General features: G+C 57.9%; 13 non-coding genes across 13 annotated transcripts; all 13 read left to right on the forward strand.

Annotated features, from left to right (window-relative positions):
• Positions 1–1,749: 1,749 nt before the first annotated feature.
• Positions 1,750–1,868, forward strand: LOC140194208 (5S ribosomal RNA). Its single transcript, XR_011885061.1, has one exon. It is a non-coding gene; the product is annotated as a 5S ribosomal RNA (ribosomal RNA).
• A 1,866-nt stretch (positions 1,869–3,734) lies between these two features.
• Positions 3,735–3,853, forward strand: LOC140194209 (5S ribosomal RNA). The gene has a single exon (XR_011885062.1). It is a non-coding gene; the product is annotated as a 5S ribosomal RNA (ribosomal RNA).
• Positions 3,854–5,716: 1,863 nt separating this feature from the next.
• LOC140194210 (5S ribosomal RNA) lies at positions 5,717–5,835 on the forward strand. The gene has a single exon (XR_011885063.1). It is a non-coding gene; the product is annotated as a 5S ribosomal RNA (ribosomal RNA).
• A 1,864-nt stretch (positions 5,836–7,699) lies between these two features.
• Positions 7,700–7,818, forward strand: LOC140194212 (5S ribosomal RNA). Its single transcript, XR_011885065.1, has one exon. It is a non-coding gene; the product is annotated as a 5S ribosomal RNA (ribosomal RNA).
• A 1,864-nt stretch (positions 7,819–9,682) lies between these two features.
• On the forward strand, positions 9,683–9,801 carry LOC140194213 (5S ribosomal RNA). The gene has a single exon (XR_011885066.1). It is a non-coding gene; the product is annotated as a 5S ribosomal RNA (ribosomal RNA).
• Positions 9,802–11,664: 1,863 nt separating this feature from the next.
• LOC140194214 (5S ribosomal RNA) lies at positions 11,665–11,783 on the forward strand. Its single transcript, XR_011885067.1, has one exon. It is a non-coding gene; the product is annotated as a 5S ribosomal RNA (ribosomal RNA).
• Positions 11,784–13,647: 1,864 nt separating this feature from the next.
• On the forward strand, positions 13,648–13,766 carry LOC140194216 (5S ribosomal RNA). Its single transcript, XR_011885068.1, has one exon. It is a non-coding gene; the product is annotated as a 5S ribosomal RNA (ribosomal RNA).
• Positions 13,767–15,630: 1,864 nt separating this feature from the next.
• On the forward strand, positions 15,631–15,749 carry LOC140194217 (5S ribosomal RNA). The gene has a single exon (XR_011885069.1). It is a non-coding gene; the product is annotated as a 5S ribosomal RNA (ribosomal RNA).
• Positions 15,750–17,614: 1,865 nt separating this feature from the next.
• On the forward strand, positions 17,615–17,733 carry LOC140194282 (5S ribosomal RNA). Its single transcript, XR_011885133.1, has one exon. It is a non-coding gene; the product is annotated as a 5S ribosomal RNA (ribosomal RNA).
• A 1,864-nt stretch (positions 17,734–19,597) lies between these two features.
• On the forward strand, positions 19,598–19,716 carry LOC140194283 (5S ribosomal RNA). Its single transcript, XR_011885134.1, has one exon. It is a non-coding gene; the product is annotated as a 5S ribosomal RNA (ribosomal RNA).
• A 1,864-nt stretch (positions 19,717–21,580) lies between these two features.
• On the forward strand, positions 21,581–21,699 carry LOC140194273 (5S ribosomal RNA). The gene has a single exon (XR_011885124.1). It is a non-coding gene; the product is annotated as a 5S ribosomal RNA (ribosomal RNA).
• Positions 21,700–23,564: 1,865 nt separating this feature from the next.
• LOC140194218 (5S ribosomal RNA) lies at positions 23,565–23,683 on the forward strand. The gene has a single exon (XR_011885070.1). It is a non-coding gene; the product is annotated as a 5S ribosomal RNA (ribosomal RNA).
• A 1,863-nt stretch (positions 23,684–25,546) lies between these two features.
• Positions 25,547–25,665, forward strand: LOC140194308 (5S ribosomal RNA). Its single transcript, XR_011885159.1, has one exon. It is a non-coding gene; the product is annotated as a 5S ribosomal RNA (ribosomal RNA).
• Positions 25,666–26,717: the final 1,052 nt, after the last annotated feature.

Genomic DNA, 26,717 nt, shown 5'->3' on the forward strand with positions numbered 1-26,717 from the left:
CTCTGCTGTCAAGGCACAAGAATCTGCTTTTGCTGGGCTGCCGGCTGCGCTTGGCAGCATGCTTCATCACCTGGCCCTGACAGCCGCGCTTCGGCAGCGAGCTGCTGCCGGCGCTCACTCTCAGCCAGTCAGGCAGCCAGACGCAAGGGCACCCAAGCTTGCTTGCGCTGTGTCCTGCGCTTGCGTACAGCGCCCATTCTCAGCTTCGGCTCTGCCTTTGCCACCTGAGCAGGCATCACCAAAGACGGCAGCTGCTTCCCGCGGCTAAGCCGGCTGGCCCTGTGCGGCACAAGCTGCTCTCAAGAGCTTGTCATGGCTGAGTCGGACCAGCCGGTTCATCTGCAGGCCGCCGGACTGGCAATAGGTAGCCGCGCCCCACCCAGGCGAGGACGGTTAGCTCAGTTGGTCAGAGCGTGGTGCTAATAACGCCAAGGTCGTGGGTTCGATCCCCATACTGTCCACGCATTCCCTTTAGCCGGCCCGGGGTCTGTGCATGACTCTGTAGAAGCTGCTTCCGTCGTCCACTATCCTTTGGTCCAGCCACTTTTGGCGCAGTTGCACTTCTCTGGCAGGGGTGGCTGTGCTGGCCGGCAGGCAGTTGCGCTGACAGTGTGAGCAGGCCCTTCGGCCCATCTAGTCCGTGCGCAGCTGTTATTCTCTCCGCCCTGCAGGAGCATGAGACATGGGACTGAATGAATGAGGCACTTTTGCACCCACCTTGAGACGGTTAATTATCCCACCCTCTCTATTTGAAGCCGTTGCTGATCAAGAACCCATCAACGTTCGCCTGAAACGTACCCACCGACATTGTATCGCTAGGCGTCCGTGGCAAACAATTTCACATATCCACCAGCCTCCCTTAACGAACTTCTCCTCAACTTTGTTCCAAAGAGACGTCTGACTGAGGCTGTGGCCTCAGCTGCTGCACATGACTGCCGTAGGAAACATCCTCAGCACATCCATCCTATCTCGGCCTTTCAATATTTGATAGATTTCAATCAGATCGAATCTCGTGCAGACGCAGAGCCGCGAAACTGCCAATGCCTGTCTTGTGCCGCCAAGGCGATGTGAAATCCAGTTTAGGACCTGGCGCTGAATGCCTCATCAAGCGACGGAACCTCCTTGAATAGGTGGGACTTTTGCAAAGGCCTGGCTCGACTGCCGGTCGGCAGCGTCCAGCGCCTCTCGCTCATGACCATTCCTGTTCGCCTCCTCGATTAAATTTGTCAGATCGGTTTCTCACCGCAGCATCTAGTGCCGGCGGTCTGACAAGTTTCTGAGTTCCCTTCCGAAGTAAGGGGAGAAAAGGAGCTGTGATCCCATCGGCCGGCGGGCTTGCCGAAGCTGAGGTGGTCTTAAATAGCTAGGCTGGAGCGGGTGCGATCTCTTCACTGGTAGGCAGAAGGTAGAGTAAACGCGAAGAAAGGGGAAGCAGAGATGCGGCGGCCGTCAGGACCAGCGCAGTGGCGACCTGGGCAGCGAGAGGTCTGTGTCTGTTGGGGGTGGGGGGGGGTGGGTGCGGTAGGAGCACTGATTGTGGGGTGGCTAGTGATGTGAGCAGCAAGCAGCGGAGTGGCCAGTGAATGGTGAGGAGGACGGGTGAGAGAGGAGAGGTGAAAGTGGGAGGGGAGAGTGTAGGGTGTGAGTGAAGGGGCGAAGGCAGAGGAGTGTAAGAAAGGAGGAGCAGCGTGGGAGCAAGCTGAGAGTGGCTGCATGCCGCTTAAGTGCGGAGAGGAGCGGTGCACTGGTGCCTACGGCCATACTAGCCTGAAAACGCCCGATCTCGTCTGATCTCGGAAGCTAAGCAGGCTCAGGCCTGGTTAGTACTTGGATGGGAGACCGCCTGGGAATACCAGGTGCCGTAGGCTTTTGCTCCTCTGCCCAACTGCCCCAGCAGGAGGTGCTGTCTTTTTCATTTTTTCTCTCTCCCTCTCACTCATACACTCTGCGCTCTCCGTTTGCCAGTCAGCCTGCAAACGCAAGCACTCTGCTGTCAAGGCACAAGAATCTGCTTTTGCTGGGCTGCCGGCTGCGCTTGGCAGCATGCTTCATCACCTGGCCCTGACAGCCGCGCTTCGGCAGCGAGCTGCTGCCGGCGCTCACTCTCAGCCAGTCAGGCAGCCAGACGCAAGGGCACCCAAGCTTGCTTGCGCTGTGTCCTGCGCTTGCGTACAGCGCCCATTCTCAGCTTCGGCTCTGCCTTTGCCACCTGAGCAGGCATCACCAAAGACGGCAGCTGCTTCCCGCAGCTAAGCCGGATGGCCCTGTGCGGCACAAGCTGCTCTCAAGAGCTTGTCATGGCTGAGTCGGACCAGCCGGTTCATCTGCAGGCCGCCGGACTGGCAATAGGTAGCCGCGCCCCACCCAGGCGAGGACGGTTAGCTCAGTTGGTCAGAGCGTGGTGCTAATAACGCCAAGGTCGTGGGTTCGATCCCCATACTGTCCACGCATTCCCTTTAGCCGGCCCGGGGTCTGTGCATGACTCTGTAGAAGCTGCTTCCGTCGTCCACTATCCTTTGGTCCAGCCACTTTTGGCGCAGTTGCACTTCTCTGGCAGGGGTGGCTGTGCTGGCCGGCAGGCAGTTGCGCTGACAGTGTGAGCAGGCCCTTCGGCCCATCTAGTCCGTGCGCAGCTGTTATTCTCTCCGCCCTGCAGGAGCATGAGACATGGGACTGAATGAATGAGGCACTTTTGCACCCACCTTGAGACGGTTAATTATCCCACCCTCTCTATTTGAAGCCGTTGCTGATCAAGAACCCATCAACGTTCGCCTGAAACGTACCCACCGACATTGTATCGCTAGGCGTCCGTGGCAAACAATTTCACATATCCACCAGCCTCCCTTAACGAACTTCTCCTCAACTTTGTTCCAAAGAGACGTCTGACTGAGGCTGTGGCCTCAGCTGCTGCACATGACTGCCGTAGGAAACATCCTCAGCACATCCATCCTATCTCGGCCTTTCAATATTTGATAGATTTCAATCAGATCGAATCTCGTGCAGACGCAGAGCCGCGAAACTGCCAATGCCTGTCTTGTGCCGCCAAGGCGATGTGAAATCCAGTTTAGGACCTGGCGCTGAATGCCTCATCAAGCGACGGAACCTCCTTGAATAGGTGGGACTTTTGCAAAGGCCTGGCTCGACTGCCGGTCGGCAGCGTCCAGCGCCTCTCGCTCATGACCATTCCTGTTCGCCTCCTCGATTAAATTTGTCAGATCGGTTTCTCACCGCAGCATCTAGTGCCGGCGGTCTGACAAGTTTCTGAGTTCCCTTCCGAAGTAAGGGGAGAAAAGGAGCTGTGATCCCATCGGCCGGCGGGCTTGCCGAAGCTGAGGTGGTCTTAAATAGCTAGGCTGGAGCGGGTGCGATCTCTTCACTGGTAGGCAGAAGGTAGAGTAAACGCGAAGAAAGGGGAAGCAGAGATGCGGCGGCCGTCAGGACCAGCGCAGTGGCGACCTGGGCAGCGAGAGGTCTGTGTCTGTTGGGGGTGGGGGGGGGTGGGTGCGGTAGGAGCACTGATTGTGGGGTGGCTAGTGATGTGAGCAGCAAGCAGCGGAGTGGCCAGTGAATGGTGAGGAGGACGGGTGAGAGAGGAGAGGTGAAAGTGGGAGGGGAGAGTGTAGGGTGTGAGTGAAGGGGCGAAGGCAGAGGAGTGTAAGAAAGGAGGAGCAGCGTGGGAGCAAGCTGAGAGTGGCTGCATGCCGCTTAAGTGCGGAGAGGAGCGGTGCACTGGTGCCTACGGCCATACTAGCCTGAAAACGCCCGATCTCGTCTGATCTCGGAAGCTAAGCAGGCTCAGGCCTGGTTAGTACTTGGATGGGAGACCGCCTGGGAATACCAGGTGCCGTAGGCTTTTGCTCCTCTGCCCAACTGCCCCAGCAGGAGGTGCTGTCTTTTTCATTTTTTCTCTCTCCCTCTCACTCATACACTCTGCGCTCTCCGTTTGCCAGTCAGCCTGCAAACGCAAGCACTCTGCTGTCAAGGCACAAGAATCTGCTTTTGCTGGGCTGCCGGCTGCGCTTGGCAGCATGCTTCATCACCTGGCCCTGACAGCCGCGCTTCGGCAGCGAGCTGCTGCCGGCGCTCACTCTCAGCCAGTCAGGCAGCCAGACGCAAGGGCACCCAAGCTTGCTTGCGCTGTGTCCTGCGCTTGCGTACAGCGCCCATTCTCAGCTTCGGCTCTGCCTTTGCCACCTGAGCAGGCATCACCAAAGACGGCAGCTGCTTCCCGCGGCTAAGCCGGATGGCCCTGTGCGGCACAAGCTGCTCTCAAGAGCTTGTCATGGCTGAGTCGGACCAGCCGGTTCATCTGCAGGCCGCCGGACTGGCAATAGGTAGCCGCGCCCCACCCAGGCGAGGACGGTTAGCTCAGTTGGTCAGAGCGTGGTGCTAATAACGCCAAGGTCGTGGGTTCGATCCCCATACTGTCCACGCATTCCCTTTAGCCGGCCCGGGGTCTGTGCATGACTCTGTAGAAGCTGCTTCCGTCGTCCACTATCCTTTGGTCCAGCCACTTTTGGCGCAGTTGCACTTCTCTGGCAGGGGTGGCTGTGCTGGCCGGCAGGCAGTTGCGCTGACAGTGTGAGCAGGCCCTTCGGCCCATCTGGTCCGTGCGCAGCTGTTATTCTCTCCGCCCTGCAGGAGCATGAGACATGGGACTGAATGAATGAGGCACTTTTGCACCCACCTTGAGACGGTTAATTATCCCACCCTCTCTATTTGAAGCCGTTGCTGATCAAGAACCCATCAACGTTCGCCTGAAACGTACCCACCGACATTGTATCGCTAGGCGTCCGTGGCAAACAATTTCACATATCCACCAGCCTCCCTTAACGAACTTCTCCTCAACTTTGTTCCAAAGAGACGTCTGACTGAGGCTGTGGCCTCAGCTGCTGCACATGACTGCCGTAGGAAACATCCTCAGCACATCCATCCTATCTCGGCCTTTCAATATTTGATAGATTTCAATCAGATCGAATCTCGTGCAGACGCAGAGCCGCGAAACTGCCAATGCCTGTCTTGTGCCGCCAAGGCGATGTGAAATCCAGTTTAGGACCTGGCGCTGAATGCCTCATCAAGCGACGGAACCTCCTTGAATAGGTGGGACTTTTGCAAAGGCCTGGCTCGACTGCCGGTCGGCAGCGTCCAGCGCCTCTCGCTCATGACCATTCCTGTTCGCCTCCTCGATTAAATTTGTCAGATCGGTTTCTCACCGCAGCATCTAGTGCCGGCGGTCTGACAAGTTTCTGAGTTCCCTTCCGAAGTAAGGGGAGAAAAGGAGCTGTGATCCCATCGGCCGGCGGGCTTGCCGAAGCTGAGGTGGTCTTAAATAGCTAGGCTGGAGCGGGTGCGATCTCTTCACTGGTAGGCAGAAGGTAGAGTAAACGCGAAGAAAGGGGAAGCAGAGATGCGGCGGCCGTCAGGACCAGCGCAGTGGCGACCTGGGCAGCGAGAGGTCTGTGTCTGTTGGGGGTGGGGGGGGGGTGCGGTAGGAGCACTGATTGTGGGGTGGCTAGTGATGTGAGCAGCAAGCAGCGGAGTGGCCAGTGAATGGTGAGGAGGACGGGTGAGAGAGGAGAGGTGAAAGTGGGAGGGGAGAGTGTAGGGTGTGAGTGAAGGGGCGAAGGCAGAGGAGTGTAAGAAAGGAGGAGCAGCGTGGGAGCAAGCTGAGAGTGGCTGCATGCCGCTTAAGTGCGGAGAGGAGCGGTGCACTGGTGCCTACGGCCATACTAGCCTGAAAACGCCCGATCTCGTCTGATCTCGGAAGCTAAGCAGGCTCAGGCCTGGTTAGTACTTGGATGGGAGACCGCCTGGGAATACCAGGTGCCGTAGGCTTTTGCTCCTCTGCCCAACTGCCCCAGCAGGAGGTGCTGTCTTTTTCATTTTTTCTCTCTCCCTCTCACTCATACACTCTGCGCTCTCCGTTTGCCAGTCAGCCTGCAAACGCAAGCACTCTGCTGTCAAGGCACAAGAATCTGCTTTTGCTGGGCTGCCGGCTGCGCTTGGCAGCATGCTTCATCACCTGGCCCTGACAGCCGCGCTTCGGCAGCGAGCTGCTGCCGGCGCTCACTCTCAGCCAGTCAGGCAGCCAGACGCAAGGGCACCCAAGCTTGCTTGCGCTGTGTCCTGCGCTTGCGTACAGCGCCCATTCTCAGCTTCGGCTCTGCCTTTGCCACCTGAGCAGGCATCACCAAAGACGGCAGCTGCTTCCCGCGGCTAAGCCGGATGGCCCTGTGCGGCACAAGCTGCTCTCAAGAGCTTGTCATGGCTGAGTCGGACCAGCCGGTTCATCTGCAGGCCGCCGGACTGGCAATAGGTAGCCGCGCCCCACCCAGGCGAGGACGGTTAGCTCAGTTGGTCAGAGCGTGGTGCTAATAACGCCAAGGTCGTGGGTTCGATCCCCATACTGTCCACGCATTCCCTTTAGCCGGCCCGGGGTCTGTGCATGACTCTGTAGAAGCTGCTTCCGTCGTCCACTATCCTTTGGTCCAGCCACTTTTGGCGCAGTTGCACTTCTCTGGCAGGGGTGGCTGTGCTGGCCGGCAGGCAGTTGCGCTGACAGTGTGAGCAGGCCCTTCGGCCCATCTAGTCCGTGCGCAGCTGTTATTCTCTCCGCCCTGCAGGAGCATGAGACATGGGACTGAATGAATGAGGCACTTTTGCACCCACCTTGAGACGGTTAATTATCCCACCCTCTCTATTTGAAGCCGTTGCTGATCAAGAACCCATCAACGTTCGCCTGAAACGTACCCACCGACATTGTATCGCTAGGCGTCCGTGGCAAACAATTTCACATATCCACCAGCCTCCCTTAACGAACTTCTCCTCAACTTTGTTCCAAAGAGACGTCTGACTGAGGCTGTGGCCTCAGCTGCTGCACATGACTGCCGTAGGAAACATCCTCAGCACATCCATCCTATCTCGGCCTTTCAATATTTGATAGATTTCAATCAGATCGAATCTCGTGCAGACGCAGAGCCGCGAAACTGCCAATGCCTGTCTTGTGCCGCCAAGGCGATGTGAAATCCAGTTTAGGACCTGGCGCTGAATGCCTCATCAAGCGACGGAACCTCCTTGAATAGGTGGGACTTTTGCAAAGGCCTGGCTCGACTGCCGGTCGGCAGCGTCCAGCGCCTCTCGCTCATGACCATTCCTGTTCGCCTCCTCGATTAAATTTGTCAGATCGGTTTCTCACCGCAGCATCTAGTGCCGGCGGTCTGACAAGTTTCTGAGTTCCCTTCCGAAGTAAGGGGAGAAAAGGAGCTGTGATCCCATCGGCCGGCGGGCTTGCCGAAGCTGAGGTGGTCTTAAATAGCTAGGCTGGAGCGGGTGCGATCTCTTCACTGGTAGGCAGAAGGTAGAGTAAACGCGAAGAAAGGGGAAGCAGAGATGCGGCGGCCGTCAGGACCAGCGCAGTGGCGACCTGGGCAGCGAGAGGTCTGTGTCTGTTGGGGGTGGGGGGGGGGGTGCGGTAGGAGCACTGATTGTGGGGTGGCTAGTGATGTGAGCAGGAAGCAGCGGAGTGGCCAGTGAATGGTGAGGAGGACGGGTGAGAGAGGAGAGGTGAAAGTGGGAGGGGAGAGTGTAGGGTGTGAGTGAAGGGGCGAAGGCAGAGGAGTGTAAGAAAGGAGGAGCAGCGTGGGAGCAAGCTGAGAGTGGCTGCATGCCGCTTAAGTGCGGAGAGGAGCGGTGCACTGGTGCCTACGGCCATACTAGCCTGAAAACGCCCGATCTCGTCTGATCTCGGAAGCTAAGCAGGCTCAGGCCTGGTTAGTACTTGGATGGGAGACCGCCTGGGAATACCAGGTGCCGTAGGCTTTTGCTCCTCTGCCCAACTGCCCCAGCAGGAGGTGCTGTCTTTTTCATTTTTTCTCTCTCCCTCTCACTCATACACTCTGCGCTCTCCGTTTGCCAGTCAGCCTGCAAACGCAAGCACTCTGCTGTCAAGGCACAAGAATCTGCTTTTGCTGGGCTGCCGGCTGCGCTTGGCAGCATGCTTCATCACCTGGCCCTGACAGCCGCGCTTCGGCAGCGAGCTGCTGCCGGCGCTCACTCTCAGCCAGTCAGGCAGCCAGACGCAAGGGCACCCAAGCTTGCTTGCGCTGTGTCCTGCGCTTGCGTACAGCGCCCATTCTCAGCTTCGGCTCTGCCTTTGCCACCTGAGCAGGCATCACCAAAGACGGCAGCTGCTTCCCGCGGCTAAGCCGGATGGCCCTGTGCGGCACAAGCTGCTCTCAAGAGCTTGTCATGGCTGAGTCGGACCAGCCGGTTCATCTGCAGGCCGCCGGACTGGCAATAGGTAGCCGCGCCCCACCCAGGCGAGGACGGTTAGCTCAGTTGGTCAGAGCGTGGTGCTAATAACGCCAAGGTCGTGGGTTCGATCCCCGTACTGTCCACGCATTCCCTTTGGCCGGCCCGGGGTCTGTGCATGACTCTGTAGAAGCTGCTTCCGTCGTCCACTATCCTTTGGTCCAGCCACTTTTGGCGCAGTTGCACTTCTCTGGCAGGGGTGGCTGTGCTGGCCGGCAGGCAGTTGCGCTGACAGTGTGAGCAGGCCCTTCGGCCCATCTAGTCCGTGCGCAGCTGTTATTCTCTCCGCCCTGCAGGAGCATGAGACATGGGACTGAATGAATGAGGCACTTTTGCACCCACCTTGAGACGGTTAATTATCCCACCCTCTCTATTTGAAGCCGTTGCTGATCAAGAACCCATCAACGTTCGCCTGAAACGTACCCACCGACATTGTATCGCTAGGCGTCCGTGGCAAACAATTTCACATATCCACCAGCCTCCCTTAACGAACTTCTCCTCAACTTTGTTCCAAAGAGACGTCTGACTGAGGCTGTGGCCTCAGCTGCTGCACATGACTGCCGTAGGAAACATCCTCAGCACATCCATCCTATCTCGGCCTTTCAATATTTGATAGATTTCAATCAGATCGAATCTCGTGCAGACGCAGAGCCGCGAAACTGCCAATGCCTGTCTTGTGCCGCCAAGGCGATGTGAAATCCAGTTTAGGACCTGGCGCTGAATGCCTCATCAAGCGACGGAACCTCCTTGAATAGGTGGGACTTTTGCAAAGGCCTGGCTCGACTGCCGGTCGGCAGCGTCCAGCGCCTCTCGCTCATGACCATTCCTGTTCGCCTCCTCGATTAAATTTGTCAGATCGGTTTCTCACCGCAGCATCTAGTGCCGGCGGTCTGACAAGTTTCTGAGTTCCCTTCCGAAGTAAGGGGAGAAAAGGAGCTGTGATCCCATCGGCCGGCGGGCTTGCCGAAGCTGAGGTGGTCTTAAATAGCTAGGCTGGAGCGGGTGCGATCTCTTCACTGGTAGGCAGAAGGTAGAGTAAACGCGAAGAAAGGGGAAGCAGAGATGCGGCGGCCGTCAGGACCAGCGCAGTGGCGACCTGGGCAGCGAGAGGTCTGTGTCTGTTGGGGGTGGGGGGGGGGGTGCGGTAGGAGCACTGATTGTGGGGTGGCTAGTGATGTGAGCAGGAAGCAGCGGAGTGGCCAGTGAATGCTGAGGAGGACGGGTGAGAGAGGAGAGGTGAAAGTGGGAGGGGAGAGTGTAGGGTGTGAGTGAAGGGGCGAAGGCAGAGGAGTGTAAGAAAGGAGGAGCAGCGTGGGAGCAAGCTGAGAGTGGCTGCATGCCGCTTAAGTGCGGAGAGGAGCGGTGCACTGGTGCCTACGGCCATACTAGCCTGAAAACGCCCGATCTCGTCTGATCTCGGAAGCTAAGCAGGCTCAGGCCTGGTTAGTACTTGGATGGGAGACCGCCTGGGAATACCAGGTGCCGTAGGCTTTTGCTCCTCTGCCCAACTGCCCCAGCAGGAGGTGCTGTCTTTTTCATTTTTTCTCTCTCCCTCTCACTCATACACTCTGCGCTCTCCGTTTGCCAGTCAGCCTGCAAACGCAAGCACTCTGCTGTCAAGGCACAAGAATCTGCTTTTGCTGGGCTGCCGGCTGCGCTTGGCAGCATGCTTCATCACCTGGCCCTGACAGCCGCGCTTCGGCAGCGAGCTGCTGCCGGCGCTCACTCTCAGCCAGTCAGGCAGCCAGACGCAAGGGCACCCAAGCTTGCTTGCGCTGTGTCCTGCGCTTGCGTACAGCGCCCATTCTCAGCTTCGGCTCTGCCTTTGCCACCTGAGCAGGCATCACCAAAGACGGCAGCTGCTTCCCGCGGCTAAGCCGGATGGCCCTGTGCGGCACAAGCTGCTCTCAAGAGCTTGTCATGGCTGAGTCGGACCAGCCGGTTCATCTGCAGGCCGCCGGACTGGCAATAGGTAGCCGCGCCCCACCCAGGCGAGGACGGTTAGCTCAGTTGGTCAGAGCGTGGTGCTAATAACGCCAAGGTCGTGGGTTCGATCCCCGTACTGTCCACGCATTCCCTTTAGCCGGCCCGGGGTCTGTGCATGACTCTGTAGAAGCTGCTTCCGTCGGCCACTATCCTTTGGTCCAGCCACTTTTGGCGCAGTTGCACTTCTCTGGCAGGGGTGGCTGTGCTGGCCGGCAGGCAGTTGCGCTGACAGTGTGAGCAGGCCCTTCGGCCCATCTAGTCCGTGCGCAGCTGTTATTCTCTCCGCCCTGCAGGAGCATGAGACATGGGACTGAATGAATGAGGCACTTTTGCACCCACCTTGAGACGGTTAATTATCCCACCCTCTCTATTTGAAGCCGTTGCTGATCAAGAACCCATCAACGTTCGCCTGAAACGTACCCACCGACATTGTATCGCTAGGCGTCCGTGGCAAACAATTTCACATATCCACCAGCCTCCCTTAACGAACTTCTCCTCAACTTTGTTCCAAAGAGACGTCTGACTGAGGCTGTGGCCTCAGCTGCTGCACATGACTGCCGTAGGAAACATCCTCAGCACATCCATCCTATCTCGGCCTTTCAATATTTGATAGATTTCAATCAGATCGAATCTCGTGCAGACGCAGAGCCGCGAAACTGCCAATGCCTGTCTTGTGCCGCCAAGGCGATGTGAAATCCAGTTTAGGACCTGGCGCTGAATGCCTCATCAAGCGACGGAACCTCCTTGAATAGGTGGGACTTTTGCAAAGGCCTGGCTCGACTGCCGGTCGGCAGCGTCCAGCGCCTCTCGCTCATGACCATTCCTGTTCGCCTCCTCGATTAAATTTGTCAGATCGGTTTCTCACCGCAGCATCTAGTGCCGGCGGTCTGACAAGTTTCTGAGTTCCCTTCCGAAGTAAGGGGAGAAAAGGAGCTGTGATCCCATCGGCCGGCGGGCTTGCCGAAGCTGAGGTGGTCTTAAATAGCTAGGCTGGAGCGGGTGCGATCTCTTCACTGGTAGGCAGAAGGTAGAGTAAACGCGAAGAAAGGGGAAGCAGAGATGCGGCGGCCGTCAGGACCAGCGCAGTGGCGACCTGGGCAGCGAGAGGTCTGTGTCTGTTGGGGGTGGGGGGGGGGTGCGGTAGGAGCACTGATTGTGGGGTGGCTAGTGATGTGAGCAGGAAGCAGCGGAGTGGCCAGTGAATGGTGAGGAGGACGGGTGAGAGAGGAGAGGTGAAAGTGGGAGGGGAGAGTGTAGGGTGTGAGTGAAGGGGCGAAGGCAGAGGAGTGTAAGAAAGGAGGAGCAGCGTGGGAGCAAGCTGAGAGTGGCTGCATGCCGCTTAAGTGCGGAGAGGAGCGGTGCACTGGTGCCTACGGCCATACTAGCCTGAAAACGCCCGATCTCGTCTGATCTCGGAAGCTAAGCAGGCTCAGGCCTGGTTAGTACTTGGATGGGAGACCGCCTGGGAATACCAGGTGCCGTAGGCTTTTGCTCCTCTGCCCAACTGCCCCAGCAGGAGGTGCTGTCTTTTTCATTTTTTCTCTCTCCCTCTCACTCATACACTCTGCGCTCTCCGTTTGCCAGTCAGCCTGCAAACGCAAGCACTCTGCTGTCAAGGCACAAGAATCTGCTTTTGCTGGGCTGCCGGCTGCGCTTGGCAGCATGCTTCATCACCTGGCCCTGACAGCCGCGCTTCGGCAGCGAGCTGCTGCCGGCGCTCACTCTCAGCCAGTCAGGCAGCCAGACGCAAGGGCACCCAAGCTTGCTTGCGCTGTGTCCTGCGCTTGCGTACAGCGCCCATTCTCAGCTTCGGCTCTGCCTTTGCCACCTGAGCAGGCATCACCAAAGACGGCAGCTGCTTCCCGCGGCTAAGCCGGATGGCCCTGTGCGGCACAAGCTGCTCTCAAGAGCTTGTCATGGCTGAGTCGGACCAGCCGGTTCATCTGCAGGCCGCCGGACTGGCAATAGGTAGCCGCGCCCCACCCAGGCGAGGACGGTTAGCTCAGTTGGTCAGAGCGTGGTGCTAATAACGCCAAGGTCGTGGGTTCGATCCCCGTACTGTCCACGCATTCCCTTTAGCCGGCCCGGGGTCTGTGCATGACTCTGTAGAAGCTGCTTCCGTCGTCCACTATCCTTTGGTCCAGCCACTTTTGGCGCAGTTGCACTTCTCTGGCAGGGGTGGCTGTGCTGGCCGGCAGGCAGTTGCGCTGACAGTGTGAGCAGGCCCTTCGGCCCATCTAGTCCGTGCGCAGCTGTTATTCTCTCCGCCCTGCAGGAGCATGAGACATGGGACTGAATGAATGAGGCACTTTTGCACCCACCTTGAGACGGTTAATTATCCCACCCTCTCTATTTGAAGCCGTTGCTGATCAAGAACCCATCAACGTTCGCCTGAAACGTACCCACCGACATTGTATCGCTAGGCGTCCGTGGCAAACAATTTCACATATCCACCAGCCTCCCTTAACGAACTTCTCCTCAACTTTGTTCCAAAGAGACGTCTGACTGAGGCTGTGGCCTCAGCTGCTGCACATGACTGCCGTAGGAAACATCCTCAGCACATCCATCCTATCTCGGCCTTTCAATATTTGATAGATTTCAATCAGATCGAATCTCGTGCAGACGCAGAGCCGCGAAACTGCCAATGCCTGTCTTGTGCCGCCAAGGCGATGTGAAATCCAGTTTAGGACCTGGCGCTGAATGCCTCATCAAGCGACGGAACCTCCTTGAATAGGTGGGACTTTTGCAAAGGCCTGGCTCGACTGCCGGTCGGCAGCGTCCAGCGCCTCTCGCTCATGACCATTCCTGTTCGCCTCCTCGATTAAATTTGTCAGATCGGTTTCTCACCGCAGCATCTAGTGCCGGCGGTCTGACAAGTTTCTGAGTTCCCTTCCGAAGTAAGGGGAGAAAAGGAGCTGTGATCCCATCGGCCGGCGGGCTTGCCGAAGCTGAGGTGGTCTTAAATAGCTAGGCTGGAGCGGGTGCGATCTCTTCACTGGTAGGCAGAAGGTAGAGTAAACGCGAAGAAAGGGGAAGCAGAGATGCGGCGGCCGTCAGGACCAGCGCAGTGGCGACCTGGGCAGCGAGAGGTCTGTGTCTGTTGGGGGTGGGGGGGGGGGTGCGGTAGGAGCACTGATTGTGGGGTGGCTAGTGATGTGAGCAGGAAGCAGCGGAGTGGCCAGTGAATGGTGAGGAGGACGGGTGAGAGAGGAGAGGTGAAAGTGGGAGGGGAGAGTGTAGGGTGTGAGTGAAGGGGCGAAGGCAGAGGAGTGTAAGAAAGGAGGAGCAGCGTGGGAGCAAGCTGAGAGTGGCTGCATGCCGCTTAAGTGCGGAGAGGAGCGGTGCACTGGTGCCTACGGCCATACTAGCCTGAAAACGCCCGATCTCGTCTGATCTCGGAAGCTAAGCAGGCTCAGGCCTGGTTAGTACTTGGATGGGAGACCGCCTGGGAATACCAGGTGCCGTAGGCTTTTGCTCCTCTGCCCAACTGCCCCAGCAGGAGGTGCTGTCTTTTTCATTTTTTCTCTCTCCCTCTCACTCATACACTCTGCGCTCTCCGTTTGCCAGTCAGCCTGCAAACGCAAGCACTCTGCTGTCAAGGCACAAGAATCTGCTTTTGCTGGGCTGCCGGCTGCGCTTGGCAGCATGCTTCATCACCTGGCCCTGACAGCCGCGCTTCGGCAGCGAGCTGCTGCCGGCGCTCACTCTCAGCCAGTCAGGCAGCCAGACGCAAGGGCACCCAAGCTTGCTTGCGCTGTGTCCTGCGCTTGCGTACAGCGCCCATTCTCAGCTTCGGCTCTGCCTTTGCCACCTGAGCAGGCATCACCAAAGACGGCAGCTGCTTCCCGCGGCTAAGCCGGATGGCCCTGTGCGGCACAAGCTGCTCTCAAGAGCTTGTCATGGCTGAGTCGGACCAGCCGGTTCATCTGCAGGCCGCCGGACTGGCAATAGGTAGCCGCGCCCCACCCAGGCGAGGACGGTTAGCTCAGTTGGTCAGAGCGTGGTGCTAATAACGCCAAGGTCGTGGGTTCGATCCCCGTACTGTCCACGCATTCCCTTTAGCCGGCCCGGGGTCTGTGCATGACTCTGTAGAAGCTGCTTCCGTCGTCCACTATCCTTTGGTCCAGCCACTTTTGGCGCAGTTGCACTTCTCTGGCAGGGGTGGCTGTGCTGGCCGGCAGGCAGTTGCGCTGACAGTGTGAGCAGGCCCTTCGGCCCATCTAGTCCGTGCGCAGCTGTTATTCTCTCCGCCCTGCAGGAGCATGAGACATGGGACTGAATGAATGAGGCACTTTTGCACCCACCTTGAGACGGTTAATTATCCCACCCTCTCTATTTGAAGCCGTTGCTGATCAAGAACCCATCAACGTTCGCCTGAAACGTACCCACCGACATTGTATCGCTAGGCGTCCGTGGCAAACAATTTCACATATCCACCAGCCTCCCTTAACGAACTTCTCCTCAACTTTGTTCCAAAGAGACGTCTGACTGAGGCTGTGGCCTCAGCTGCTGCACATGACTGCCGTAGGAAACATCCTCAGCACATCCATCCTATCTCGGCCTTTCAATATTTGATAGATTTCAATCAGATCGAATCTCGTGCAGACGCAGAGCCGCGAAACTGCCAATGCCTGTCTTGTGCCGCCAAGGCGATGTGAAATCCAGTTTAGGACCTGGCGCTGAATGCCTCATCAAGCGACGGAACCTCCTTGAATAGGTGGGACTTTTGCAAAGGCCTGGCTCGACTGCCGGTCGGCAGCGTCCAGCGCCTCTCGCTCATGACCATTCCTGTTCGCCTCCTCGATTAAATTTGTCAGATCGGTTTCTCACCGCAGCATCTAGTGCCGGCGGTCTGACAAGTTTCTGAGTTCCCTTCCGAAGTAAGGGGAGAAAAGGAGCTGTGATCCCATCGGCCGGCGGGCTTGCCGAAGCTGAGGTGGTCTTAAATAGCTAGGCTGGAGCGGGTGCGATCTCTTCACTGGTAGGCAGAAGGTAGAGTAAACGCGAAGAAAGGGGAAGCAGAGATGCGGCGGCCGTCAACACCAGCGCAGTGGCGACCTGGGCAGCGAGAGGTCTGTGTCTGTTGGGGGTGGGGGGGGGGGTGCGGTAGGAGCACTGATTGTGGGGTGGCTAGTGATGTGAGCAGGAAGCAGCGGAGTGGCCAGTGAATGGTGAGGAGGACGGGTGAGAGAGGAGAGGTGAAAGTGGGAGGGGAGAGTGTAGGGTGTGAGTGAAGGGGCGAAGGCAGAGGAGTGTAAGAAAGGAGGAGCAGCGTGGGAGCAAGCTGAGAGTGGCTGCATGCCGCTTAAGTGCGGAGAGGAGCGGTGCACTGGTGCCTACGGCCATACTAGCCTGAAAACGCCCGATCTCGTCTGATCTCGGAAGCTAAGCAGGCTCAGGCCTGGTTAGTACTTGGATGGGAGACCGCCTGGGAATACCAGGTGCCGTAGGCTTTTGCTCCTCTGCCCAACTGCCCCAGCAGGAGGTGCTGTCTTTTTCATTTTTTCTCTCTCCCTCTCACTCATACACTCTGCGCTCTCCGTTTGCCAGTCAGCCTGCAAACGCAAGCACTCTGCTGTCAAGGCACAAGAATCTGCTTTTGCTGGGCTGCCGGCTGCGCTTGGCAGCATGCTTCATCACCTGGCCCTGACAGCCGCGCTTCGGCAGCGAGCTGCTGCCGGCGCTCACTCTCAGCCAGTCAGGCAGCCAGACGCAAGGGCACCCAAGCTTGCTTGCGCTGTGTCCTGCGCTTGCGTACAGCGCCCATTCTCAGCTTCGGCTCTGCCTTTGCCACCTGAGCAGGCATCACCAAAGACGGCAGCTGCTTCCCGCGGCTAAGCCGGCTGGCCCTGTGCGGCACAAGCTGCTCTCAAGAGTTTGTCATGGCTGAGTCGGACCAGCCGGTTCATCTGCAGGCCGCCGGACTGGCAATAGGTAGCCGCGCCCCACCCAGGCGAGGACGGTTAGCTCAGTTGGTCAGAGCGTGGTGCTAATAACGCCAAGGTCGTGGGTTCGATCCCCATACTGTCCACGCATTCCCTTTAGCCGGCCCGGGGTCTGTGCATGACTCTGTAGAAGCTGCTTCCGTCGGCCACTATCCTTTGGTCCAGCCACTTTTGGCGCAGTTGCACTTCTCTGGCAGGGGTGGCTGTGCTGGCCGGCAGGCAGTTGCGCTGACAGTGTGAGCAGGCCCTTCGGCCCATCTAGTCCGTGCGCAGCTGTTATTCTCTCCGCCCTGCAGGAGCATGAGACATGGGACTGAATGAATGAGGCACTTTTGCACCCACCTTGAGACGGTTAATTATCCCACCCTCTCTATTTGAAGCCGTTGCTGATCAAGAACCCATCAACGTTCGCCTGAAACGTACCCACCGACATTGTATCGCTAGGCGTCCGTGGCAAACAATTTCACATATCCACCAGCCTCCCTTAACGAACTTCTCCTCAACTTTGTTCCAAAGAGACGTCTGACTGAGGCTGTGGCCTCAGCTGCTGCACATGACTGCCGTAGGAAACATCCTCAGCACATCCATCCTATCTCGGCCTTTCAATATTTGATAGATTTCAATCAGATCGAATCTCGTGCAGACGCAGAGCCGCGAAACTGCCAATGCCTGTCTTGTGCCGCCAAGGCGATGTGAAATCCAGTTTAGGACCTGGCGCTGAATGCCTCATCAAGCGACGGAACCTCCTTGAATAGGTGGGACTTTTGCAAAGGCCTGGCTCGACTGCCGGTCGGCAGCGTCCAGCGCCTCTCGCTCATGACCATTCCTGTTCGCCTCCTCGATTAAATTTGTCAGATCGGTTTCTCACCGCAGCATCTAGTGCCGGCGGTCTGACAAGTTTCTGAGTTCCCTTCCGAAGTAAGGGGAGAAAAGGAGCTGTGATCCCATCGGCCGGCGGGCTTGCCGAAGCTGAGGTGGTCTTAAATAGCTAGGCTGGAGCGGGTGCGATCTCTTCACTGGTAGGCAGAAGGTAGAGTAAACGCGAAGAAAGGGGAAGCAGAGATGCGGCGGCCGTCAGGACCAGCGCAGTGGCGACCTGGGCAGCGAGAGGTCTGTGTCTGTTGGGGGTGGGGGGGGGGGGTGCGGTAGGAGCACTGATTGTGGGGTGGCTAGTGATGTGAGCAGGAAGCAGCGGAGTGGCCAGTGAATGGTGAGGAGGACGGGTGAGAGAGGAGAGGTGAAAGTGGGAGGGGAGAGTGTAGGGTGTGAGTGAAGGGGCGAAGGCAGAGGAGTGTAAGAAAGGAGGAGCAGCGTGGGAGCAAGCTGAGAGTGGCTGCATGCCGCTTAAGTGCGGAGAGGAGCGGTGCACTGGTGCCTACGGCCATACTAGCCTGAAAACGCCCGATCTCGTCTGATCTCGGAAGCTAAGCCGGCTCAGGCCTGGTTAGTACTTGGATGGGAGACCGCCTGGGAATACCAGGTGCCGTAGGCTTTTGCTCCTCTGCCCAACTGCCCCAGCAGGAGGTGCTGTCTTTTTCATTTTTTCTCTCTCCCTCTCACTCATACACTCTGCGCTCTCCGTTTGCCAGTCAGCCTGCAAACGCAAGCACTCTGCTGTCAAGGCACAAGAATCTGCTTTTGCTGGGCTGCCGGCTGCGCTTGGCAGCATGCTTCATCACCTGGCCCTGACAGCCGCGCTTCGGCAGCGAGCTGCTGCCGGCGCTCACTCTCAGCCAGTCAGGCAGCCAGACGCAAGGGCACCCAAGCTTGCTTGCGCTGTGTCCTGCGCTTGCGTACAGCGCCCATTCTCAGCTTCGGCTCTGCCTTTGCCACCTGAGCAGGCATCACCAAAGACGGCAGCTGCTTCCCGCGGCTAAGCCGGATGGCCCTGTGCGGCACAAGCTGCTCTCAAGAGCTTGTCATGGCTGAGTCGGACCAGCCGGTTCATCTGCAGGCCGCCGGACTGGCAATAGGTAGCCGCGCCCCACCCAGGCGAGGACGGTTAGCTCAGTTGGTCAGAGCGTGGTGCTAATAACGCCAAGGTCGTGGGTTCGATCCCCGTACTGTCCACGCATTCCCTTTAGCCGGCCCGGGGTCTGTGCATGACTCTGTAGAAGCTGCTTCCGTCGTCCACTATCCTTTGGTCCAGCCACTTTTGGCGCAGTTGCACTTCTCTGGCAGGGGTGGCTGTGCTGGCCGGCAGGCAGTTGCGCTGACAGTGTGAGCAGGCCCTTCGGCCCATCTAGTCCGTGCGCAGCTGTTATTCTCTCCGCCCTGCAGGAGCATGAGACATGGGACTGAATGAATGAGGCACTTTTGCACCCACCTTGAGACGGTTAATTATCCCACCCTCTCTATTTGAAGCCGTTGCTGATCAAGAACCCATCAACGTTCGCCTGAAACGTACCCACCGACATTGTATCGCTAGGCGTCCGTGGCAAACAATTTCACATATCCACCAGCCTCCCTTAACGAACTTCTCCTCAACTTTGTTCCAAAGAGACGTCTGACTGAGGCTGTGGCCTCAGCTGCTGCACATGACTGCCGTAGGAAACATCCTCAGCACATCCATCCTATCTCGGCCTTTCAATATTTGATAGATTTCAATCAGATCGAATCTCGTGCAGACGCAGAGCCGCGAAACTGCCAATGCCTGTCTTGTGCCGCCAAGGCGATGTGAAATCCAGTTTAGGACCTGGCGCTGAATGCCTCATCAAGCGACGGAACCTCCTTGAATAGGTGGGACTTTTGCAAAGGCCTGGCTCGACTGCCGGTCGGCAGCGTCCAGCGCCTCTCGCTCATGACCATTCCTGTTCGCCTCCTCGATTAAATTTGTCAGATCGGTTTCTCACCGCAGCATCTAGTGCCGGCGGTCTGACAAGTTTCTGAGTTCCCTTCCGAAGTAAGGGGAGAAAAGGAGCTGTGATCCCATCGGCCGGCGGGCTTGCCGAAGCTGAGGTGGTCTTAAATAGCTAGGCTGGAGCGGGTGCGATCTCTTCACTGGTAGGCAGAAGGTAGAGTAAACGCGAAGAAAGGGGAAGCAGAGATGCGGCGGCCGTCAGGACCAGCGCAGTGGCGACCTGGGCAGCGAGAGGTCTGTGTCTGTTGGGGGTGGGGGGGGGGGTGCGGTAGGAGCACTGATTGTGGGGTGGCTAGTGATGTGAGCAGGAAGCAGCGGAGTGGCCAGTGAATGGTGAGGAGGACGGGTGAGAGAGGAGAGGTGAAAGTGGGAGGGGAGAGTGTAGGGTGTGAGTGAAGGGGCGAAGGCAGAGGAGTGTAAGAAAGGAGGAGCAGCGTGGGAGCAAGCTGAGAGTGGCTGCATGCCGCTTAAGTGCGGAGAGGAGCGGTGCACTGGTGCCTACGGCCATACTAGCCTGAAAACGCCCGATCTCGTCTGATCTCGGAAGCTAAGCCGGCTCAGGCCTGGTTAGTACTTGGATGGGAGACCGCCTGGGAATACCAGGTGCCGTAGGCTTTTGCTCCTCTGCCCAACTGCCCCAGCAGGAGGTGCTGTCTTTTTCATTTTTTCTCTCTCCCTCTCACTCATACACTCTGCGCTCTCCGTTTGCCAGTCAGCCTGCAAACGCAAGCACTCTGCTGTCAAGGCACAAGAATCTGCTTTTGCTGGGCTGCCGGCTGCGCTTGGCAGCATGCTTCATCACCTGGCCCTGACAGCCGCGCTTCGGCAGCGAGCTGCTGCCGGCGCTCACTCTCAGCCAGTCAGGCAGCCAGACGCAAGGGCACCCAAGCTTGCTTGCGCTGTGTCCTGCGCTTGCGTACAGCGCCCATTCTCAGCTTCGGCTCTGCCTTTGCCACCTGAGCAGGCATCACCAAAGACGGCAGCTGCTTCCCGCGGCTAAGCCGGATGGCCCTGTGCGGCACAAGCTGCTCTCAAGAGCTTGTCATGGCTGAGTCGGACCAGCCGGTTCATCTGCAGGCCGCCGGACTGGCAATAGGTAGCCGCGCCCCACCCAGGCGAGGACGGTTAGCTCAGTTGGTCAGAGCGTGGTGCTAATAACGCCAAGGTCGTGGGTTCGATCCCCGTACTGTCCACGCATTCCCTTTAGCCGGCCCGGGGTCTGTGCATGACTCTGTAGAAGCTGCTTCCGTCGTCCACTATCCTTTGGTCCAGCCACTTTTGGCGCAGTTGCACTTCTCTGGCAGGGGTGGCTGTGCTGGCCGGCAGGCAGTTGCGCTGACAGTGTGAGCAGGCCCTTCGGCCCATCTAGTCCGTGCGCAGCTGTTATTCTCTCCGCCCTGCAGGAGCATGAGACATGGGACTGAATGAATGAGGCACTTTTGCACCCACCTTGAGACGGTTAATTATCCCACCCTCTCTATTTGAAGCCGTTGCTGATCAAGAACCCATCAACGTTCGCCTGAAACGTACCCACCGACATTGTATCGCTAGGCGTCCGTGGCAAACAATTTCACATATCCACCAGCCTCCCTTAACGAACTTCTCCTCAACTTTGTTCCAAAGAGACGTCTGACTGAGGCTGTGGCCTCAGCTGCTGCACATGACTGCCGTAGGAAACATCCTCAGCACATCCATCCTATCTCGGCCTTTCAATATTTGATAGATTTCAATCAGATCGAATCTCGTGCAGACGCAGAGCCGCGAAACTGCCAATGCCTGTCTTGTGCCGCCAAGGCGATGTGAAATCCAGTTTAGGACCTGGCGCTGAATGCCTCATCAAGCGACGGAACCTCCTTGAATAGGTGGGACTTTTGCAAAGGCCTGGCTCGACTGCCGGTCGGCAGCGTCCAGCGCCTCTCGCTCATGACCATTCCTGTTCGCCTCCTCGATTAAATTTGTCAGATCGGTTTCTCACCGCAGCATCTAGTGCCGGCGGTCTGACAAGTTTCTGAGTTCCCTTCCGAAGTAAGGGGAGAAAAGGAGCTGTGATCCCATCGGCCGGCGGGCTTGCCGAAGCTGAGGTGGTCTTAAATAGCTAGGCTGGAGCGGGTGCGATCTCTTCACTGGTAGGCAGAAGGTAGAGTAAACGCGAAGAAAGGGGAAGCAGAGATGCGGCGGCCGTCAGGACCAGCGCAGTGGCGACCTGGGCAGCGAGAGGTCTGTGTCTGTTGGGGGTGGGGGGGGGGGTGCGGTAGGAGCACTGATTGTGGGGTGGCTAGTGATGTGAGCAGGAAGCAGCGGAGTGGCCAGTGAATGGTGAGGAGGACGGGTGAGAGAGGAGAGGTGAAAGTGGGAGGGGAGAGTGTAGGGTGTGAGTGAAGGGGCGAAGGCAGAGGAGTGTAAGAAAGGAGGAGCAGCGTGGGAGCAAGCTGAGAGTGGCTGCATGCCGCTTAAGTGCGGAGAGGAGCGGTGCACTGGTGCCTACGGCCATACCAGCCTGAAAACGCCCGATCTCGTCTGATCTCGGAAGCTAAGCAGGCTCAGGCCTGGTTAGTACTTGGATGGGAGACCGCCTGGGAATACCAGGTGCCGTAGGCTTTTGCTCCTCTGCCCAACTGCCCCAGCAGGAGGTGCTGTCTTTTTCATTTTTTCTCTCTCCCTCTCACTCATACACTCTGCGCTCTCCGTTTGCCAGTCAGCCTGCAAACGCAAGCACTCTGCTGTCAAGGCACAAGAATCTGCTTTTGCTGGGCTGCCGGCTGCGCTTGGCAGCATGCTTCATCACCTGGCCCTGACAGCCGCGCTTCGGCAGCGAGCTGCTGCCGGCGCTCACTCTCAGCCAGTCAGGCAGCCAGACGCAAGGGCACCCAAGCTTGCTTGCGCTGTGTCCTGCGCTTGCGTACAGCGCCCATTCTCAGCTTCGGCTCTGCCTTTGCCACCTGAGCAGGCATCACCAAAGACGGCAGCTGCTTCCCGCGGCTAAGCCGGATGGCCCTGTGCGGCACAAGCTGCTCTCAAGAGCTTGTCATGGCTGAGTCGGACCAGCCGGTTCATCTGCAGGCCGCCGGACTGGCAATAGGTAGCCGCGCCCCACCCAGGCGAGGACGGTTAGCTCAGTTGGTCAGAGCGTGGTGCTAATAACGCCAAGGTCGTGGGTTCGATCCCCGTACTGTCCACGCATTCCCTTTAGCCGGCCCGGGGTCTGTGCATGACTCTGTAGAAGCTGCTTCCGTCGTCCACTATCCTTTGGTCCAGCCACTTTTGGCGCAGTTGCACTTCTCTGGCAGGGGTGGCTGTGCTGGCCGGCAGGCAGTTGCGCTGACAGTGTGAGCAGGCCCTTCGGCCCATCTAGTCCGTGCGCAGCTGTTATTCTCTCCGCCCTGCAGGAGCATGAGACATGGGACTGAATGAATGAGGCACTTTTGCACCCACCTTGAGACGGTTAATTATCCCACCCTCTCTATTTGAAGCCGTTGCTGATCAAGAACCCATCAACGTTCGCCTGAAACGTACCCACCGACATTGTATCGCTAGGCGTCCGTGGCAAACAATTTCACATATCCACCAGCCTCCCTTAACGAACTTCTCCTCAACTTTGTTCCAAAGAGACGTCTGACTGAGGCTGTGGCCTCAGCTGCTGCACATGACTGCCGTAGGAAACATCCTCAGCACATCCATCCTATCTCGGCCTTTCAATATTTGATAGATTTCAATCAGATCGAATCTCGTGCAGACGCAGAGCCGCGAAACTGCCAATGCCTGTCTTGTGCCGCCAAGGCGATGTGAAATCCAGTTTAGGACCTGGCGCTGAATGCCTCATCAAGCGACGGAACCTCCTTGAATAGGTGGGACTTTTGCAAAGGCCTGGCTCGACTGCCGGTCGGCAGCGTCCAGCGCCTCTCGCTCATGACCATTCCTGTTCGCCTCCTCGATTAAATTTGTCAGATCGGTTTCTCACCGCAGCATCTAGTGCCGGCGGTCTGACAAGTTTCTGAGTTCCCTTCCGAAGTAAGGGGAGAAAAGGAGCTGTGATCCCATCGGCCGGCGGGCTTGCCGAAGCTGAGGTGGTCTTAAATAGCTAGGCTGGAGCGGGTGCGATCTCTTCACTGGTAGGCAGAAGGTAGAGTAAACGCGAAGAAAGGGGAAGCAGAGATGCGGCGGCCGTCAGGACCAGCGCAGTGGCGACCTGGGCAGCGAGAGGTCTGTGTCTGTTGGGGGTGGGGGGGGGGGGTGCGGTAGGAGCACTGATTGTGGGGTGGCTAGTGATGTGAGCAGGAAGCAGCGGAGTGGCCAGTGAATGGTGAGGAGGACGGGTGAGAGAGGAGAGGTGAAAGTGGGAGGGGAGAGTGTAGGGTGTGAGTGAAGGGGCGAAGGCAGAGGAGTGTAAGAAAGGAGGAGCAGCGTGGGAGCAAGCTGAGAGTGGCTGCATGCCGCTTAAGTGCGGAGAGGAGCGGTGCACTGGTGCCTACGGCCATACTAGCCTGAAAACGCCCGATCTCGTCTGATCTCGGAAGCTAAGCAGGCTCAGGCCTGGTTAGTACTTGGATGGGAGACCGCCTGGGAATACCAGGTGCCGTAGGCTTTTGCTCCTCTGCCCAACTGCCCCAGCAGGAGGTGCTGTCTTTTTCATTTTTTCTCTCTCCCTCTCACTCATACACTCTGCGCTCTCCGTTTGCCAGTCAGCCTGCAAACGCAAGCACTCTGCTGTCAAGGCACAAGAATCTGCTTTTGCTGGGCTGCCGGCTGCGCTTGGCAGCATGCTTCATCACCTGGCCCTGACAGCCGCGCTTCGGCAGCGAGCTGCTGCCGGCGCTCACTCTCAGCCAGTCAGGCAGCCAGACGCAAGGGCACCCAAGCTTGCTTGCGCTGTGTCCTGCGCTTGCGTACAGCGCCCATTCTCAGCTTCGGCTCTGCCTTTGCCACCTGAGCAGGCATCACCAAAGACGGCAGCTGCTTCCCGCGGCTAAGCCGGCTGGCCCTGTGCGGCACAAGCTGCTCTCAAGAGCTTGTCATGGCTGAGTCGGACCAGCCGGTTCATCTGCAGGCCGCCGGACTGGCAATAGGTAGCCGCGCCCCACCCAGGCGAGGACGGTTAGCTCAGTTGGTCAGAGCGTGGTGCTAATAACGCCAAGGTCGTGGGTTCGATCCCCATACTGTCCACGCATTCCCTTTAGCCGGCCCGGGGTCTGTGCATGACTCTGTAGAAGCTGCTTCCGTCGGCCACTATCCTTTGGTCCAGCCACTTTTGGCGCAGTTGCACTTCTCTGGCAGGGGTGGCCGTGCTGGCCGGCAGGCAGTTGCGCTGACAGTGTGAGCAGGCCCTTCGGCCCATCTAGTCCGTGCGCAGCTGTTATTCTCTCCGCCCTGCAGGAGCATGAGACATGGGACTGAATGAATGAGGCACTTTTGCACCCACCTTGAGACGGTTAATTATCCCACCCTCTCTATTTGAAGCCGTTGCTGATCAAGAACCCATCAACGTTCGCCTGAAACGTACCCACCGACATTGTATCGCTAGGCGTCCGTGGCAAACAATTTCACATATCCACCAGCCTCCCTTAACGAACTTCTCCTCAACTTTGTTCCAAAGAGACGTCTGACTGAGGCTGTGGCCTCAGCTGCTGCACATGACTGCCGTAGGAAACATCCTCAGCACATCCATCCTATCTCGGCCTTTCAATATTTGATAGATTTCAATCAGATCGAATCTCGTGCAGACGCAGAGCCGCGAAACTGCCAATGCCTGTCTTGTGCCGCCAAGGCGATGTGAAATCCAGTTTAGGACCTGGCGCTGAATGCCTCATCAAGCGACGGAACCTCCTTGAATAGGTGGGACTTTTGCAAAGGCCTGGCTCGACTGCCGGTCGGCAGCGTCCAGCGCCTCTCGCTCATGACCATTCCTGTTCGCCTCCTCGATTAAATTTGTCAGATCGGTTTCTCACCGCAGCATCTAGTGCCGGCGGTCTGACAAGTTTCTGAGTTCCCTTCCGAAGTAAGGGGAGAAAAGGAGCTGTGATCCCATCGGCCGGCGGGCTTGCCGAAGCTGAGGTGGTCTTAAATAGCTAGGCTGGAGCGGGTGCGATCTCTTCACTGGTAGGCAGAAGGTAGAGTAAACGCGAAGAAAGGGGAAGCAGAGATGCGGCGGCCGTCAGGACCAGCGCAGTGGCGACCTGGGCAGCGAGAGGTCTGTGTCTGTTGGGGGTGGGGGGGGGGTGCGGTAGGAGCACTGATTGTGGGGTGGCTAGTGATGTGAGCAGGAAGCAGCGGAGTGGCCAGTGAATGGTGAGGAGGACGGGTGAGAGAGGAGAGGTGAAAGTGGGAGGGGAGAGTGTAGGGTGTGAGTGAAGGGGCGAAGGCAGAGGAGTGTAAGAAAGGAGGAGCAGCGTGGGAGCAAGCTGAGAGTGGCTGCATGCCGCTTAAGTGCGGAGAGGAGCGGTGCACTGGTGCCTACGGCCATACTAGCCTGAAAACGCCGGATCTCGTCTGATCTCGGAAGCTAAGCCGGCTCAGGCCTGGTTAGTACTTGGATGGGAGACCGCCTGGGAATACCAGGTGCCGTAGGCTTTTGCTCCTCTGCCCAACTGCCCCAGCAGGAGGTGCTGTCTTTTTCATTTTTTCTCTCTCCCTCTCACTCATACACTCTGCGCTCTCCGTTTGCCAGTCAGCCTGCAAACGCAAGCACTCTGCTGTCAAGGCACAAGAATCTGCTTTTGCTGGGCTGCCGGCTGCGCTTGGCAGCATGCTTCATCACCTGGCCCTGACAGCCGCGCTTCGGCAGCGAGCTGCTGCCGGCGCTCACTCTCAGCCAGTCAGGCAGCCAGACGCAAGGGCACCCAAGCTTGCTTGCGCTGTGTCCTGCGCTTGCGTACAGCGCCCATTCTCAGCTTCGGCTCTGCCTTTGCCACCTGAGCAGGCATCACCAAAGACGGCAGCTGCTTCCCGCGGCTAAGCCGGATGGCCCTGTGCGGCACAAGCTGCTCTCAAGAGCTTGTCATGGCTGAGTCGGACCAGCCGGTTCATCTGCAGGCCGCCGGACTGGCAATAGGTAGCCGCGCCCCACCCAGGCGAGGACGGTTAGCTCAGTTGGTCAGAGCGTGGTGCTAATAACGCCAAGGTCGTGGGTTCGATCCCCGTACTGTCCACGCATTCCCTTTAGCCGGCCCGGGGTCTGTGCATGACTCTGTAGAAGCTGCTTCCGTCGTCCACTATCCTTTGGTCCAGCCACTTTTGGCGCAGTTGCACTTCTCTGGCAGGGGTGGCTGTGCTGGCCGGCAGGCAGTTGCGCTGACAGTGTGAGCAGGCCCTTCGGCCCATCTAGTCCGTGCGCAGCTGTTATTCTCTCCGCCCTGCAGGAGCATGAGACATGGGACTGAATGAATGAGGCACTTTTGCACCCACCTTGAGACGGTTAATTATCCCACCCTCTCTATTTGAAGCCGTTGCTGATCAAGAACCCATCAACGTTCGCCTGAAACGTACCCACCGACATTGTATCGCTAGGCGTCCGTGGCAAACAATTTCACATATCCACCAGCCTCCCTTAACGAACTTCTCCTCAACTTTGTTCCAAAGAGACGTCTGACTGAGGCTGTGGCCTCAGCTGCTGCACATGACTG

Source organism: Mobula birostris, chromosome 2 (assembly GCF_030028105.1).
Source record: "Mobula birostris isolate sMobBir1 chromosome 2, sMobBir1.hap1, whole genome shotgun sequence".
Lineage (NCBI taxonomy): Eukaryota > Metazoa > Chordata > Chondrichthyes > Myliobatiformes > Myliobatidae > Mobula > Mobula birostris.